Source organism: Oryctolagus cuniculus, chromosome 6, assembly GCF_964237555.1.
Source record: "Oryctolagus cuniculus chromosome 6, mOryCun1.1, whole genome shotgun sequence".
NCBI classification, from domain to species: domain Eukaryota; kingdom Metazoa; phylum Chordata; class Mammalia; order Lagomorpha; family Leporidae; genus Oryctolagus; species Oryctolagus cuniculus.
Genome location: NC_091437.1, coordinates 152,909,960 through 152,926,726, shown reverse-complemented (window position 1 = coordinate 152,926,726; position 16,767 = coordinate 152,909,960).

The following is a 16,767-nucleotide window of genomic DNA, read 5'->3' as shown; positions in this document are numbered from 1 at the left end:
TAAATATAACTTAAAAAATTAAAGTGATTGTAATCCTAAATAAGATATTTCTAAAATGGGCAATTGCATTGGACTTAGATGTATTTGATAAACCTTATCAATGTTTTCATCTGGTTAAAAGAATCACATTTTTCATTTTATATAATTAGAAAAATAATAAAATATAAGAAAGAAAAAAAGGCATATCTCATATCCTAAAGATGTGTACCTTTCATGAACATGTTGATATAGGCACATATCCTCTCTAAATATCTTGGTTCCTTTAAATAGTTACATTTTAGGGTATTAATTTTATATATTTTAGACCCCTTTCTTTTTCTGTTAACTGTGTATCATAATTTCTTTTCTACACCATCAAACAGTCACTGTAAATATTATTTTCAATGACTATGTATTACATCATAGGGATTTACTATAATTTAGTTAAACATTCACCTAGTAATTTAGGCTGTTTTCAATTTGTAGCCATTATAAATCCAATTTTTGACTATTATAAATCATGCTTAAATGAACATCTTTGTGCCTATTTTTGATTATTTCCTTAGGCTAGCTTCCCAGAATTGGAATGACTGGGTCATAAGCTATGAATATTTTTAAGGCTCCACAAGTCATGTTGCCAAATTGTCTTCCAAAGGGGTTATAACAATTTACATTAGAGTGTGAGTGAATGAGCAGGCCTGTCTCCACATATGCTTGCCAGCTAAATTGAAGCGACTATTACTGTTATTCTTATTACCATGTGCCATTCAGTCCTCAGGGGCATGGCAGGTTTAAAAAACTCAACTTAGAATCCTTTTTGTTTGTTACTGAAATTAAAAATGTACCTGTACATTATGACTACTAAAAAAAAAAAATGAAACAAAACAAAAACAATGAAATCAACATACAAAGAGCAAAACAAAACCATGGGTAACACCCTGATTAGAGAGAGATAGTCACTATTTAAAAAAAATTATTTATGTATTTAAAAGGCAGAAAGAGGGAGAGACACAGAGAAATAAACAGAGAAATTGTCCATTCAATGGCTTAATCCCCCAAAGCCTGTAACAGCCAGGATTCGATCAGGCTGAAGCCAGGAGCCTGGAAATCCATCCAGTTTTCTCACGTGGGTGGCAGGAACCCAAGCTTTTGGGCCATCTCTGCTGCCTTCCAAGAGCATTAGCAGGAAGCTGGATTGGGAGCACAGAATAGCTGGGACTGTTACCAACACTCCTATTTAATGTGGGCATCCCAAGCCACTGCTTAATCTGCTGTGCCACAACACCTGCTCCTAGAGATAGTCCCTCTTAATAATTTCATGAATTTCCAACATAGAGATGTCTTACTTCTCATCATTGTTTATTGTTGTATATCTCTTTTTCCATTTGCCTCTCCGCATATAGTTAATGTTCTTTATAATGTCATTTAAAATACATAATCACTACATAGCCATTGTTCTGAAATATCAATTTCATTTACTCTGCCACTCCACCCCCACCCACCTATGGATACGCTGGAACTAAACATCATTATCAAACTCTTAAGATTAAGATTTCTTAACCTTGGAACATTTTGGTCTGCATACTTGGTGAAATTATTTTGTGTGTTGTAGCATTTTAGTAACATCCTTAGCCTTCCAGAATTGTGGCAACCAAAACCATCTATAGACTTTGCCTTGTGTAATGGCTCCATCGTGACAAACTTACCCTACATTGAGAGCCATTGGTTTAGGCCCACAACCCTGTGCTTCTTTGGTCATCTCAGCCTAAACCGAAGCATTCTTGGGAGCGCCAACCAGCTGACAGTGGCATATTGAAGTTTTGAATAGCTCTGTCTAGAAAGTTTGACCTTGCATGTATATGAATCTTCTTGAAATTTCTAATTAGTGTTATAACTTTCACATTTTCATTTACATAGAATTTTATCTTTTGCACATATCTTTACAATATTAGAAGACTACTAATGTCTTCAAGCTAGAGTCCCCTTATTTACTTGACCAACATCCAGCTATGACTTTCACTCCCCTTCCTACTTGGTCTCCATCTACTGAATGTATGTGTCTCTTTGTTCATTACCCTCTTTTTTGTAAGGCGTAAGAAACAGACTTAATCCTTAAAGTGTGATCTGAGTTAGCCAGAACAGAGAAAAAGTGGGTTTTTCTGCCTCTCTCTCACTTTATAGACTATGAATTTTATGAGATTGCCTTTACTTAACTAGTTTTGATCTATCAAAATGGAAATATTATATTCTAAAAATTAATGTATTTCTCTGCATTCAAAGATCAAATTTACTTTTTGAAGACTGTTTTGCATACTTAATTCATTCTCAACTAAAGACCCTAAGACTTTGTTCATATCTCCCTCCATTTGGGCTTCTCTGATTAATCTAAGGAGAGTCATCTGGTACATTACTAATCATCACGTACCCCATAGAAACTGGATAGAAAATCATAGGAAGACAGAGTAGTGGAGCAGAAAAGAACCAAAGAAACCATTTGATTTTCACATCCTCCTTTCATAGATGAGGGAACCAAGACCCATAGATAAAATACTTGCTCAAATTTCAAAACTACTTGTTTTGAGTAAGACTCCATTAGAATAAGCTTGATTCTCAAACTGCTGATGTAAAAAAGAACAGCAAGAGGAACAATGGGATGAGTTAAGGAAAAATGTATTTATACATGTGTATGTGTGTATGCAGTAACATATGTATATCCTGTTATTGTAGACAGCTAGATAGAGCAAGGAAATAGTTTGAATAGCAGGCATGATAGTGACATCTGCAAAGATAGAGAATTGATGAAAACTTCAGGCAATTAGCTAATGCTGTTTTGATGGCACTAGTCAAAAACAATAAAATATAGTTGACCAGTTAAGTATAAATGAGAAAAAGAACGAGTCAATTATATTTTGCTACATCTAAGTGTTTGGGTTCTCCCTTTCAATATTGTCATTTTAAATTAATCTTGCTAATTGATCCCAGGGATTTTTGAACAGACACCAGTTATTGCTGTTCTAGATCTCTGAGAAAATTAATGCCAGTCACATGAGCCTCATTTATTTCCCCATCTGTCCAGCTACTTTCATTGTCTTTAGCTAGTTGGTAAAAGTTCTATTTCACTAAAGAGAGAGAATGATTTCTAAAGTAAGTATTTGATAAATTGAACTGAAAAGTCATCACCACCAAGAAGTTCAAAAACTGCAATTAAAAAATATTCTCACTATTTTGGCTAGTTTCAATTTCCCAAGCACCTATTGAGTTCAATAAATGGACAGTGTAAATAAACAAGATGTATATTTCACAATATACTTGTGCTTACCCAGGCACACTTATCTTCAATTCCCTCTAGCCTTTTCCTTGTCAACTCATAAACTTTGTGTTTGCTTTGTGACTCAGCATACCTGCCACAAAACTATATGGCTCTTTATAGATATCAACAGGATGTTTGATTTAGGTTAGCTATGAATAAATACTGATATCACTAATCCTAAAAATCACAAGTATGATAAAAATAAATATAGTGACCTTGCGGTGAGTGAGTAATTGTACATGAATTACATTTGTCTTTTTGATAATGATGCAAAGCAGAATGGCAGAGTGAGGGGACATCCTGTATTTATGTGCTTCTACTACAATGGGTAATTAAGTGGAGTTGAATAGTTTAAGGTCAACCTGTGGTCCCTGCCCTTGATTTGCTGCTTTTGATAGTGCAGCTGAAACTAAAAGGGCAAACAGCAATGCCCTCCAATGGCAAGGACGCTTAGGAACATGGGTTTTAGAGCCTGCAAGAAAAAGCTGGGCTTAAATCCTTGCTCTGTCCAGTCCAGGTAGTTGTCCTGAGCTCAAATGAAGTGAATTATGGCATGTCACAAACAGTGGGAGATACACACAGTAGAGATTAATATTCTTGCTTTTGTGTAAGCAACATTTCTAGCTACATTTCAAGTAAATGCCTCTTAACCCTTTTAGGGGTTTCTATACCTTTTAAAAATATGATGAGGACTATGGTATTGCATACCAGGGGAAAAGCATCTTTGTGCATGTTTGTGCACATTTTTGTATAATATTCTAGAATGTTAGAACTCAGGCAAACCTATCACTCCAGGGCTCCATGAGGCCTAAAAAAGAACTCTGGACCCAAGGGTTTTGGAGTTTGTCTAATGCTGTACTTAGTGCAAAAAGCTTTACATTAATTATCCCCTATCAAATAATTCAATATATTTAAGTTCATTTCCACTTAAAAAGTGAGAGAACGTCAAACATGCTGCCCCAGTTCAGGGCCAGCTTTGTGGGTGGGTGACGTCTGTGACTGAACAGATCCTGAACTTGGAAGGACTCACACTTGCTTAAATGTTCTGTTGGTATTAATTCACAATTTTGAAGAACTGTTCCTATGCTTTCATTTCACACTCTGCCTCACAAATTAGGAAATTGATCCTCGCATGATCACACATACTGTGGTTTGCAAAGCAGAGATTTGATGCCACCACTTCTCCACAGCACTTACTCATCTCTTTCCCTATTATCTCCTTGTGTTATACTCACCCTCATGATTTTGTTCATTTATTGCTTGGCTGTCTATATGCCCTCAGTAGAATGTTAGCTCTATGAGGGCAAGAATCCGATGTCTGCTGAATCCTGCACCTAGTACAGTTATGGGATTGTGCACAGTGAGCCATCAATACTTTGCAGAATGAGGGAATGAATTCAACCCAGGCACACTTAATATGTGTCCAGTTAGCACATTCAACCACTCTCCAATCCCTGATTCTCTGGACGTCATCCAATAAATGCAACTCTCTGGAAATAAGAATCTATGGTTTTTATTGGAAGAAAAATATGAGGCACTGTTATTAAAAAGTAAATTTAATTTTTGCTGTTACATTAGATTATTGGGGTAAGGAGAAAAAAAAGTAACACGTCTTAAATACCTACTGTGTTCCAGGACATAGGTACCAAAACATCCTTTACTTCATTTCACTTAATTATTCCTTAACTCTTTAGTGTATGTTTTATTATCTTCAGGTTAGGGAAGAGGGAACTGAGGCTTGGAAGTCTCATCTCCACACTCAAGCTCCCTCAAGCAACAAATGGTAAATATGTAAATCGGCCATTAGCTGTGATCATGATTAATTATAGTGAAGCACATCAATCGTAATAACTTGTGAGGCTCACATTTTCCAGGAAATCAAAGAGAGTATTTCTTATTTATGATGAGATTCAGGTTTGGAAACCAGTTTTCCCATCCTCTGCTGGTTGCTTTTTTGCTGGATTGTATTTTCTTTGGCAAGAGTTAAGGGAAAGGAGGCAAAAGGAGGCAAAAAGGAGCCAGTAACTCGCTTCCTCCCCTATTCATTTACTGGGGATTTTCCTGTGTCAGTCTCTGTGCTTGCTGCTTGTGGGGGATGCAGACTTGAATCAGACACTCTCCTGACCTCAGCCAGGTCTTTACTTCCTGTTAGCAAAACATTTCCTAAAGGTACCCTTAGCATGTACCCTGTGTTCAAACACCACTAGAGGGATTAATTGGAACACAGCCCTGTCCTCAGGGAGCTCCCGCTCTGGGTGGGGAGACCTGGACTTCTAATTAATAGAATGGTCAGAATGCAGCATCTGGATTGTAAATTTCAGGATAAGAATGACAGAATATGTCTTGCTCCAGCTCTATTCCCAGTTCCCATCACCATTGCTGTCACGCACTAGATGCTAATTGAATATTTGTCAGAGAACTGAAGTGCCCCAGTGGAGTCACATGTGAAGGACGATAGGTGGGTGGGAGGCTATCAGAGAGGTGATTTTGAGTCTTTCTTGATTAGAAAAATAGGAGAAGAAAGAACATTTGAGAAAAAGAGGATCATTATAGTGATGTTGAAATGTGTGTGGTTAGCTGAGCTCAGCAAGGGGTAGGTTGCCCTCAAAGTTTGGGGAGCAGAGAAGCAGTGAAAGCGTGGGGTGGGGCGGTTTGTAAAGGTCTGGTGTGCCTGGCTAGCAAGGACAGGCACTGTCAGACTTGTGGTATGATAGCTATGGCCAGAATAAAATCTCAGGCTTTGAGGGTAAAGGAAGAAGGCAGTTATGATAAGATTGTGGAATCCTGTTTACTGCTCACAACCTCAGGAGAGAGGTATTATTATCCCCATTTTATGGGTGAAATAGAGATAGTTAAGTGACTTTTCTTACTCAGTTACATAGCCAAGATTTGAACCTGATATGTCAGATCCTAGAACAGTACCTGGGAAACAGGTAGGAGAAGTAATGAGCAAAGCCAGAATTGCAATAACATCCTAATAAGCATGGCCTAATCAATGGACCTGTCCTCTTTGGCTGGTACCTTGTTGAATGCTTACATGGCTGTTCCCACTACTCCCTAGTGTACAAAAAGCCCCTTCACATATTTCTGCCAACTGCCTGTCTCAGTAACAGCCATTAACCAAGGGTGACCAAATGGAGAGCCTTAACTATGTAGAGCTCATTAATAATCATTTCAAGAAAATAAGACAGTAAAGGGTTTGAAGTTGAAGTGAGAGAAGCAGAAAGTGAATAAGGAGTTAATTTGAAATTGACATTTGAGAACTTTGTAGGGAGAGAAACAGGAAGTCAGGAGGTTTGTATTCCATCCAGATGTGAGGTGGACAGGAAGAGAGAAGGCCCATTTAGAAAGATAATGGGTTCCATTCTCTGACCTCTGCCTGGGGCCTGGAGTGGAGGTGGGGGCTGGGAGTTGGGTGTGGAGGGTCATGTGTCCTGTGTGAGTGAAGAATGGGAAGGCTTAGTGATCTGACCATCATGTTTGCTCATGGGCATAAGGCATTCTGGCTCTTGTCAAGTTATTAGTGTTTTACAAAATGGTACTATGGAGTGTCTGTGAGCTTACGGAGAAATAAGCAACTTCATTCACAGTAGTGGGAATAAATCGGTGACACCTTTAGTGACAAAGAATTTTCAGTAATTTCCAAGACTCTTTGAAAAAAACCACTTCCAGAAATCAAGCCTATGGTAATGATTTGAAATGAAGACAAAAATCCAATGAATACAGGTGTTCATCACAGGAAGTAAAATAGGAAGAAAACTTGAAAACATGTAAGTGGCCAATGGTCATGCAAATTTGGCTACTTTCATACAACAGACACTATACAGCTGTTTGTCCAGCACACTGTGTAAAGCATGCCTAATAGCCTGAGAAAGTGTTTATGAAATCACAGGAAGTGAAAGAGCAGATGCCTAGCTGTGTATAGGATGTGATGTATGTGCACAGATAACAAAGTTCTCAGTTCTCTATATCAGGGGTTGGCAAACTGTGGCACGTGGGCCAAATCTGTCCTGCCACTTGTTTTGTGAATACTTGGAGTATGGTCAGACTCATTCTTTCTGGCTGCTTTTTGCACTACAACAGTAAAACTAAATAGTTCCAATAGATACCATAAGTCCTCAAAGCCTCTAATATTTGCTAATGGGAACTTTAGAGAAAAAGTTTGCTGACCTCTGCTGTATGCTCAGAAAACACTGGTGATTTTTATAATTGCTGAATTATATTTTTAAAATAGCATTGTTATATTTGTATTTATTTTCATAATAGGTATTTTTATATTTAGTAAAAAAAGAGTACTTAAATATATCTGACTACAAATCAAAATGAAGCGCTCAGTATTTTACTCAGTTCCAAGTTCAGCTATGCAAAGTGAGGCTTCTTTGCTTATGTTTCTCTGAATATAGAAAGTCCCAAAGCTAAACCCCAGGGGTGATGACCTGCCATACATTTTTAGTCTGCTCTTCAAAGGTGGGCATGTGAAGGGGGAATCCTGTGTTTTCCACAGCAGTAGGCTGGGCTGCAATGCAGATTGCATGTTGCTTGCTGATTAGTTGAGGAGGAGTGTGTGATAGTGGGGACAGAATCTTTCTCCATTGTCAGAGATTTGCAGAAAGATCTCTAGAGTGGAATTTTGAACCAGCCAAGGATGCCTGAACCTTTGGACTTTGGTTGCTCCGAAACTGGCATCATAACACATGACCTGCATGGCCTTTTGATCTCTGCCCCATTCTCAGCTGGGGGATTCCACGGCTAATCAGTAACATTTGATCAGCTTTCAGCAGTGAGGATTTTGCTCACTTGCCTTCCAGAATTAGTGGAATGTGGGCTGGCAGCCAATACAGAGGGGAGGAGAACCCGTCTCTTCCATGAAACTCACAGACTACCTGATGCTGCCTGTGACCTTTAGCACCTGCATCCCAAGTGAGAGCGTCCCACAGCTTCCTCCTTCTCCCCAGTCCAGTTCTCTTCTAGTGTCTTTGCTGTTGTGAGGCTTATATCCTGTGAGGTGTGATGTTTTGTGCATTATTCGAAGAAATGTGGCCTCTGTGGAAAAGAAACACAACTTCGTTTGCTATGCTTCAGTCACCAAGAAAACGGACTAAAATAGCTAAAAAGGCAGTTCACAGGAAGAAAAATTCAAATAGATATTTTTCTTTTGGTTCATAGTTCTCGTTTCTGTTTTCAATGGGGATTTCATGGGGGGAAAATATGAAACTCCAAGGACTGGACGTTTTGAGATGACAAAGATGAGGACACCTACATAACTCTTCATTGTTGTCAGACTTTCCCAGGCAGGTTCACACTTCATTCCCTCTATGCAAAGATGGCTCTTTCAATACAATATCTTTTTATTCCTTTGGAAGTACAGAAAATGGCAGATAAGAAAACTGAGGCTACAAGAACTTCATGGAGAAAGGGCAAGAGAAAGATATCCTGGGATGAACATTTTGTATAGTGGTTACCATGCTGGGGATACCCTCATCCCAAATGGGGAAGCTGGAATTTTGGTCTCATCTCTACTCTCAAGCCCCGCTTCCTGCTAATGCATACCCAGGCGTGGTGTTGGCTGAAGTTGTAGCATCTCTGCTGCTCATGTGGGAGACTTGGAACAAGTTCTGGTCAGTCTCAGATACTGTAGGCATTTGGGGATGAACCAGTGGATGGGAGCATTCTCTCTCTGTCTTCCTCTTAAATGAATGTGTAAATCTTCTTCTGAACAAATACACTTTTTAAGACTTATTTATTTCATGGGCAAAGTTACAGAGAGAGAGAGAGAGAGAGAGAGAGAGAGAGAGGTCTTCCATCCACTGGTTCAGTCTCCAAATGGCCACAAAAACTGAGGCTAAGCCAGGCTGAATCCAGGAGCCAGACGCTTCTTCTGGATCTCCCACAGTGAGTGGCAGGGGCTCAAGGACCTGTGCCATTTTTCACTGCTTTCCCAGGTGCATTAGCAGGGAGCTGGATTGGGAATAGAGCAACTGGATTCAAAAAAGTCACTCATATGAGAGGGCTGTGACACAGCTTGTGGCTTAACCCACTGCACCACAGCGCTCATCCCCAGAAAGACACTTTTTATTATTTTTATTTTTTTAAAGATTTTATTCATTTATTTGAAAGTCAGAGTTACACACACACACACAGAGAAAGGTCTTACATCCACTGGTTCACTCCCCAGTTGGCCGCAACGACTGGAGCTGTGCAGATCCGAAGCCAGGAGCCAGGAGCTTCTTCCAGGTCTCCCATGTGGGTACAGGGGCCCAAGGACTTGGGTCAACTTCTACTGCTTTTCCAGGCCATAGCAGAGAACTGGATTGGAAGTGGAGCAGACGGGACTCGAACTAGTGCTCATATGGGTATTGGAGGTGGCAGCTTTACAGCTTTACTCACAATGCCACAGTGCTGACCCCAGTCCCTCTCTCTCTCTCTCTCTCTCTCTCTTTCTCTCTTACACACACACACAGAGAGAGAGAGAGAGAGAGAGAGAGAGAGAGAGGTCTTCTGGTCTTCTCTCTGCTGGTTCTCTCTCCAGGTGGCCACAATGGCTGGGGCTGGGCCAGGCTGAAATCCCAAGCCCTTGGGCTACCTTCCACTGCTTTCCCAGGCGCTCATGCTGGATCAGAAGCAGAACAACTGGGACTTGAAGAACCTGCACTCAGATATGACATGCTGGTAGCACAGTTGGTGGCTTAACCTGTTGCACCACAATGCTGGCTCTGAACAAATTAGTTCTTATGGGAGACTTCCTTGTCCATAGCTTTGTGTGCTAGAACTTGTCTCCTAAGATTCCTTGATAATTGGAACAGAAAGGCCATATATCATTGATCCCATTTCATAAGCTGGTGAAGGCAACCACAATTTGGTCAAATACAGATAGCTGGGAAAGGTCATCTATCTCCTTTCCTCTCACCCTCCATCACGGACAAGGGACATAAACGTTTTTATTCCTGGTTCCAATGAGAGCACTGCCACTATTATCAATTCCAATGCTCTGCTGAGAACACACTGGAGTGATTTTAGAATCATTTTTTAAGGTTGTACCTGAGTCACAGAAGTAAACCTGCCTTATGAATTCAAAGGTACTGGTCTGTTCTGACTAAATGTGATAACTCTTTAGAGAATCCCCCAATTCGTTTACATTTTCAGATACAACTCACTCAGTTGTCTCCGTGCAAAACATCTACAAAGACTGAGGCCCTCTTAGGCATTGAAAGACCTTGAAAGTGTAGCCATTTATGTCCTGATGGGAGAGCCTGGGCTCTTTCCAGCTTGCCTTAACCTACACCTACACCCTTCACCCAAATCCAGATTAAGTGGGAGATGGGAGGGTGCTTGCTATGATGTTGATTTCACACTGTCAGGGTATAACAGGAATTTCCGAACTTCAATAACTTTGGCTTTCTTTGTAAATGCCCCCTGTCTCCTATAGTCATTGAAGTGACTCTATGCCATTTCATTCATTCTCTTTCCTAGCACAGAGGGACGTGTGCTTTTTTTAGTCAGTCTATTTGAATTCTGACCTTCTTATTGATAACTTGTCTGGTTTTAGAAAAGTTATGCAGTTTCTCATCCATAAAATGAGAGCACCTACCCTGAAGAACTGTGGTCAGAACTAGATGAGTTTCTCCATGGTGCTTAAAACAGAGGGACAGACAGTGTAGCTAGTTGTTCTGATAATGGAGTCATGCTATTGGTGGGTTTCAGAGGGAAAAGAAGTCTGCCCTACTTATCCCTGATCCTAGGGTTCCTACCCAACATTTGCTGCTAAAGGAACATGTTGGTTCTAATTCAAATGAGGTAATTTGAGGGAATTATGGACAGACCCCAAATTAAGAAGAAACTTGGATCTTAATGATTGCATGTAGTTCAGGCAAGATGTGATGGCTAATAGAATACAAGCAAGGACCTAGGAGAGGAAAAGGGATGTGTTCTCCTAAATGTAGCTAATTATCAGGGAGGGCACTGAGTATTTTGGGTAGTCACTTGATAGCTGGTGCCTACCTCTATCAACCTATGATCCCTGGAACACACTGTGATATTGGATCATTGGATGTAGACCCCACTGTATATCCCATCTTAACCAAATAGTAAGCAGCTGATTTTTTTTAGATTTTTTATTAATTTATTTGAAAGTCAGAGTTACACAGAGAGAAGGAGAGGCAGAGAGAGAGAGAGAGAGAGAGAGGTCTTCCATTTGCTAGTTCACTCTCCAATTGGCCACAATGGCCAGAGCTGTGCTGATCTGAAGCCAGAAGCCATGGAGCTTCTTCTGGATCTCCCACTCGGATGCAGGGCCCAAGGATTCAAGCCATCTTTCACTGCTTTCCCAGACCATAGCAGAGAGCTAGATTGGAAATGGAGCAGCCAGGACTTGAACTGGTGCCCACATGGGATGCCAGCACTGCAGGTGGCAGCTTTACCTGCTATGCCACCGCACCAGCCCCAGCAACTGATATTTTTGGTAAAAATATGCAGAGGCTAGCATTGTGGCACAGTGGGTAAAGCCACTGCCTGCAACACTGGCATCCCTATGAGTATCATTGGTTCATGTCTCGGCTGCTCTACCTCCAAGTGAGCTCCCTGCTAATGGCCTGGAAAAAGCAGCAGAAGATGAATCAAATACTGGGCCACTGCCACCCATGTGGGAGACTTGGATGAAGCTCTTGATTCTTGGCTTAGGCTTGGCTCAGCCCTGACTGTGGCAGCCATCTAGAGAGTGAACCAGAAAATCTCTCTCTCTCTCTCTCTCTCTCTCTCTCTCTCTCTCCCCCTCACCTTCTCTCTCTCTGTAACTGACTTCCAAATAAATAAATAAATAAAGATTTAAAAATAAAATAAATATAAACTAAAGTCTGATTAAAAGTTCATGGAAATATGCGTTGTTAAAAACTTTGGCATGAATTTCAAAATCTATGTGCCATAATAAACTTATTTAATTCCATTTTCTACAATCCTTTTGAAGTACTTGTGTACGTGTGAGTGTGTGTGTGTGTGTGTGTGTGTGTGTAGAAACAGAGAGAGAGAGAGAGAGAGAGAGAGAGAGAGAGAGAGAGAGAGATTCATCTCTTTCTCCCAACAGCTCAGAAGGCTGGCATTATTGTGACCATTTCACAGTTGAAGTCATGTGGCTTCCAAGTACTGAAACAGAAATAAGAACCTGGACAGGCCAGATCTGCAAGGTCTGCATTTCCCCCACTGTGTTGGACGATGACAACAATGTGGATGACAAGCTTGTAAGAGGGGCGCCCCCTGTTGGTCAATTGAGAGGTTTGGGATTGTGAGAGATCCATGAGTGGGGATGGGTGGGCAACTCAGAGAGAGGAGGAGGAGCTGATCTCTCTGTGTCAGGTGACCTCAGTTTGTCCTGCATACTGCAGCTGCTGTCTCACCCAGGCCATCTTCTGTCTTCTCTCCACCCTCCCTTGGAATCTGTAGAGAATACAAGGTAGAGGTATTCCTCCCTACTTCTCTCTCCTTGTTACCACCAAATGGTTTCAGAATAGCACTGAATGGTTTTGAAAAAAATGCTGTCTTTTCTATATTCATTCATTTTATGTGTACTTTGGGATCCTATCATGTGCTAATTCCATGCTAGGTGGATAAGATGAAGATACCAAGGGCGTTTATTTCCATGGAGCTTAGAGTCTTACATAAACTGTATAAAACATTTATCTGATGCTCACAGCAACTGTTGTTGAGAGGAGTGAGTGTACCCATTTGAAAGGGAAATTGAGTTCATTTATTGAAAGGAGAGAGAGCTTGAATACAGAGCTTCAGGTCTTCCTTGCACTAAGCACTGGGCCAGACTGGAAGATAGCATGTGATAAAAAAAAAGTTTAGAGGCAAGAGGGAAGATTTAAATTATAGAGCCACTAAATTCCCCTAAAATTATTTATGGAAGAGGGGGGAAAAGGGAAAGGAATATAGATTCATGCCCTTGACTCCGGATTCCTCTGCTCTTTCTCTTTAAATGCCTGGTGGTGTTTCAAGCTCGAGGAAGCATTCTGGAATTCCAGGCTAGGAGGAGTTTCCTGTGCAGGTCTGGCTATTGTAACTTTACCAGAAACTACCCAAATACTTCCTCTCACCAGCTACAAACCACTCTCCTTTGAATGAATGAATTTTATATTAACTCTTTACCTTTCTGACTCATAGTTTGCATATTATTACTCAGCTTTTGGAATGATAAAGTCTGGGACAGCCTTTATATATACCCCCCTTACACACACATACACACACACACACAATCTTGTATCCTTCCACACAAACACCAAGACACACATGCACCCACAATTAACACATGTCCACAAAATCAAATCTACACTTTTGCATATTCTCTACATGGAAACATCCCTACACACACACACACACACACACACTCACAATCTTGTATCCTTCCACACAAACACCAGGACACACATGCACCCACAATTAACACATGTCCACAAAATCAAATCCACACTTTTGCATATTCTCTACACACACACACACACACACACACACACGCTGACCTTAACTCTATATGGGAAGAGAGAAATGGAAAAGATCCAACATACTCAGACCCTGAAATGAACATATAACAACCATTCCAGTCAAATGTTCTTGGTTTGTTTTTCTCTTTTGAGGGAAGCAATATGTCCCTGGTTACTACTGCTGTTTTAACCGCACTTTCCATCTCTCCCAATTGCAAGAGTATGGGGATCATCATGCAACAAGTGAGTGATTTTGAGTTTTTTTTTTTTTTTGCTTCTTTTACACATAGTAAAATCCCAAGTAATACTGAATAAAGAAGCAATAACTTCTAAAATCAATCCCTCATTTGTAGCAGGCATTCAGTAAACACTGCATGAAAGAATGAATGAGGATTATTTATGTTTTCGTGTTTTGAAGAACAAAACAAGATCTGTAAGAGCAGTTAGCTCAGGCTCTTCATGTTTCAGGTGAGGGTTCAGAGACACAGAGGGCTCTGGGAGAGGCCTGGAATCTACCCTGCTATTCTCAAGACTGGGACTGAAAACAAATCTCAAGAACTCAGTGAACTTGAGAAGGCAAAGCCACTCATTGGGAAGCTGTTCTCTTTTCTTCTGCTACAAACCTTCCTCATCCAAATATCCACATTAGAAATCAGCAGGTACATGACACAAAGTGGGGTGAGGTTTAGGGAAATTACCCAGTTGGTCTTTGCTCAGATATCTAAAGTGGGCAACTGAAGTCCGAACTCAAATTTACTGTCTTCTTTTCAATGGTTAAAAGAGGCTACAGGAATCAAAATTTGCCATATGCATTTTTATTGCTTCTCTAACTTTTTCTTAACCTGCTAAGAGAGAGAGAGACAGAGAGACAGAAAGAAGAGATAAAGTCCAAGGGTATGAAACATATAATTATTTTTAAAATTATGTTTCAGATTACTAAATTGACATAAAATATAGCCAATAAGGTATCTGAAGGGTTCAAATATAAGGTGTCCAACTCACTAATGTTTTGTGTATGTTTACACCTGCATATGTCTCTGTAACCACCACCTAAAACAAAATAGAGAACATTTCCAACCCCTTAAATGGTTCCGTTGTGTGCCTTCCTGACAATCTCTCCTGATTATTATCAATAGTATATCAATATTATATCAATATTATTATCAATATTAGTCAATATTATCTTCTGCTATAGATTTGCTTTTTCTCTCCTAGAACTTTATAGCAATTGAATCATTTTTTTTATCTTTTATTTAATGAATATAAATTTCCAAAGTACGACTTATGGATTACAATGGCTTCCCCCCCATACCGTCCCTCCCACCCACAACCCTCCCCTTTCCCACTCCCTCTCCCCTTCCATTCACATCAAGATTCATTTTCGATTATCTTAATATACAGAAGATCAGCTTAGTATACATTAAGTAAGGATTTCAACAGTAGCAATTGAATCATACTGTTTGCATTTTTTTGTGTCTGATTTCTGTCACTCAGCATAGAATTAGTGAGTTCATTCCATGTTATTGCATATACTGATATTAGTAATTTGTTCTTTTATTGCTCAGTATTGTTGCATTCCATAAAAACATACTTTTTTATTTTTCATGTTGAACATTTGACTTTCTGTTAGTTTTTGGATGCTACGAATCAATGTTGCTAATCATATTTTTGTGTGTATCTTTTATTGTATTTTATTTCTTTTGAGTATATCTCCAGGAATGGAGTTTATGGAGCATGGTATATACAAATGCTTATCTTTACCAGATACTGCCAGCTGCTTTTCAAAGGGATTGAATTTTTCAAAGAGATTTTTATGTATTTTGAAAGGCAGAGCTACAGAAACAGAGAGACAGAGAGACAGAGGGGGAGAGAGAGAGAGAGAGAGAGAGAGAGAGAGAGAGAGAGAAAGAGAATCTTTAATCTGCTGTTTTGTTTCCTAAATGTCAGCAACAAACAGTTCTGAAGCAGGCCAAACACAGGGTCCAAGAACTCCATCTTGGTCTCCTACATGGATGTCAGGGGCCTAAATACTTGAGCCATTTTCCACTGCCTTCCAAATCACATTAGCAGGAAGCTGGATTGAACAGAGTAACTGGGACTCAAACTGGTGTTCTGATATGGGATGCTGGCTTTGCAAGTGGTGGCTTAACCTACTGTGCCACAATGCAGGCCCCTTAAAGAATGAATTAATTTGCACACAGTGAACAGCTAGCAATGTTTGAGTTCCTCTTCTCTTACACATCAATGGTTGTTTCTGTTAGGTTTTAAAAACTTTTAACCATTCTCACGAGTATGCAGTGGTAACTCATAGAAGTTTCAATTTGCATTTTACTGATGAATGATCTGTGTGACATTCAATATTTTTTGTTCCTATATTTATAGCCTATCCTAGCTTGCCTTTTCATTGTTTGCATCCTGTTAAAGAAATATCTGCTACCCCAAGGGGTGTAAAACTATCCTTTCCCCCATATAAGCTACTTTTTTGATGGCTCTTGTTTGGTATATCCTCTGTCTATAATTATTTTTAAGTACCGTATGAGGACATTTCAAAAATCTCATGGAAAATGGAATGAAAATATGTCTATTTTGAATTTGGAAATCTATGAATATGAGGAGTTTTTAAAAAAGCCAATGCATATTATAAAAAAGCAAGAATCAAAGTTTGTTTTTGCCATGCAGGTACCCAATAGCACTATTTATATAGATCACAATCCTTACCCTGCTTACATTTGCCTCTAAGTCATAAATCTGGTGACTATGTATGTGTGCTTATATTTCTGAACTCTATCTTTTATTTCATCCATCAGTTTGTCTATTCTTATACCAATTTGCACAGTGTCAACAATCACAGCTCTGTAGTTGGTTTCCAAAACAGATGGTGTAAGTCTAGGCTTCCTTCTTCTGCAATCCTTTTTCTTTTCTTGGTGCTCTGCATTTCTAAATAAATTTTGGAATTAGCATGCTTATTCTTTTTTTTGACAGGCAGAGTTAGACAGTGAGAGAGAGAGA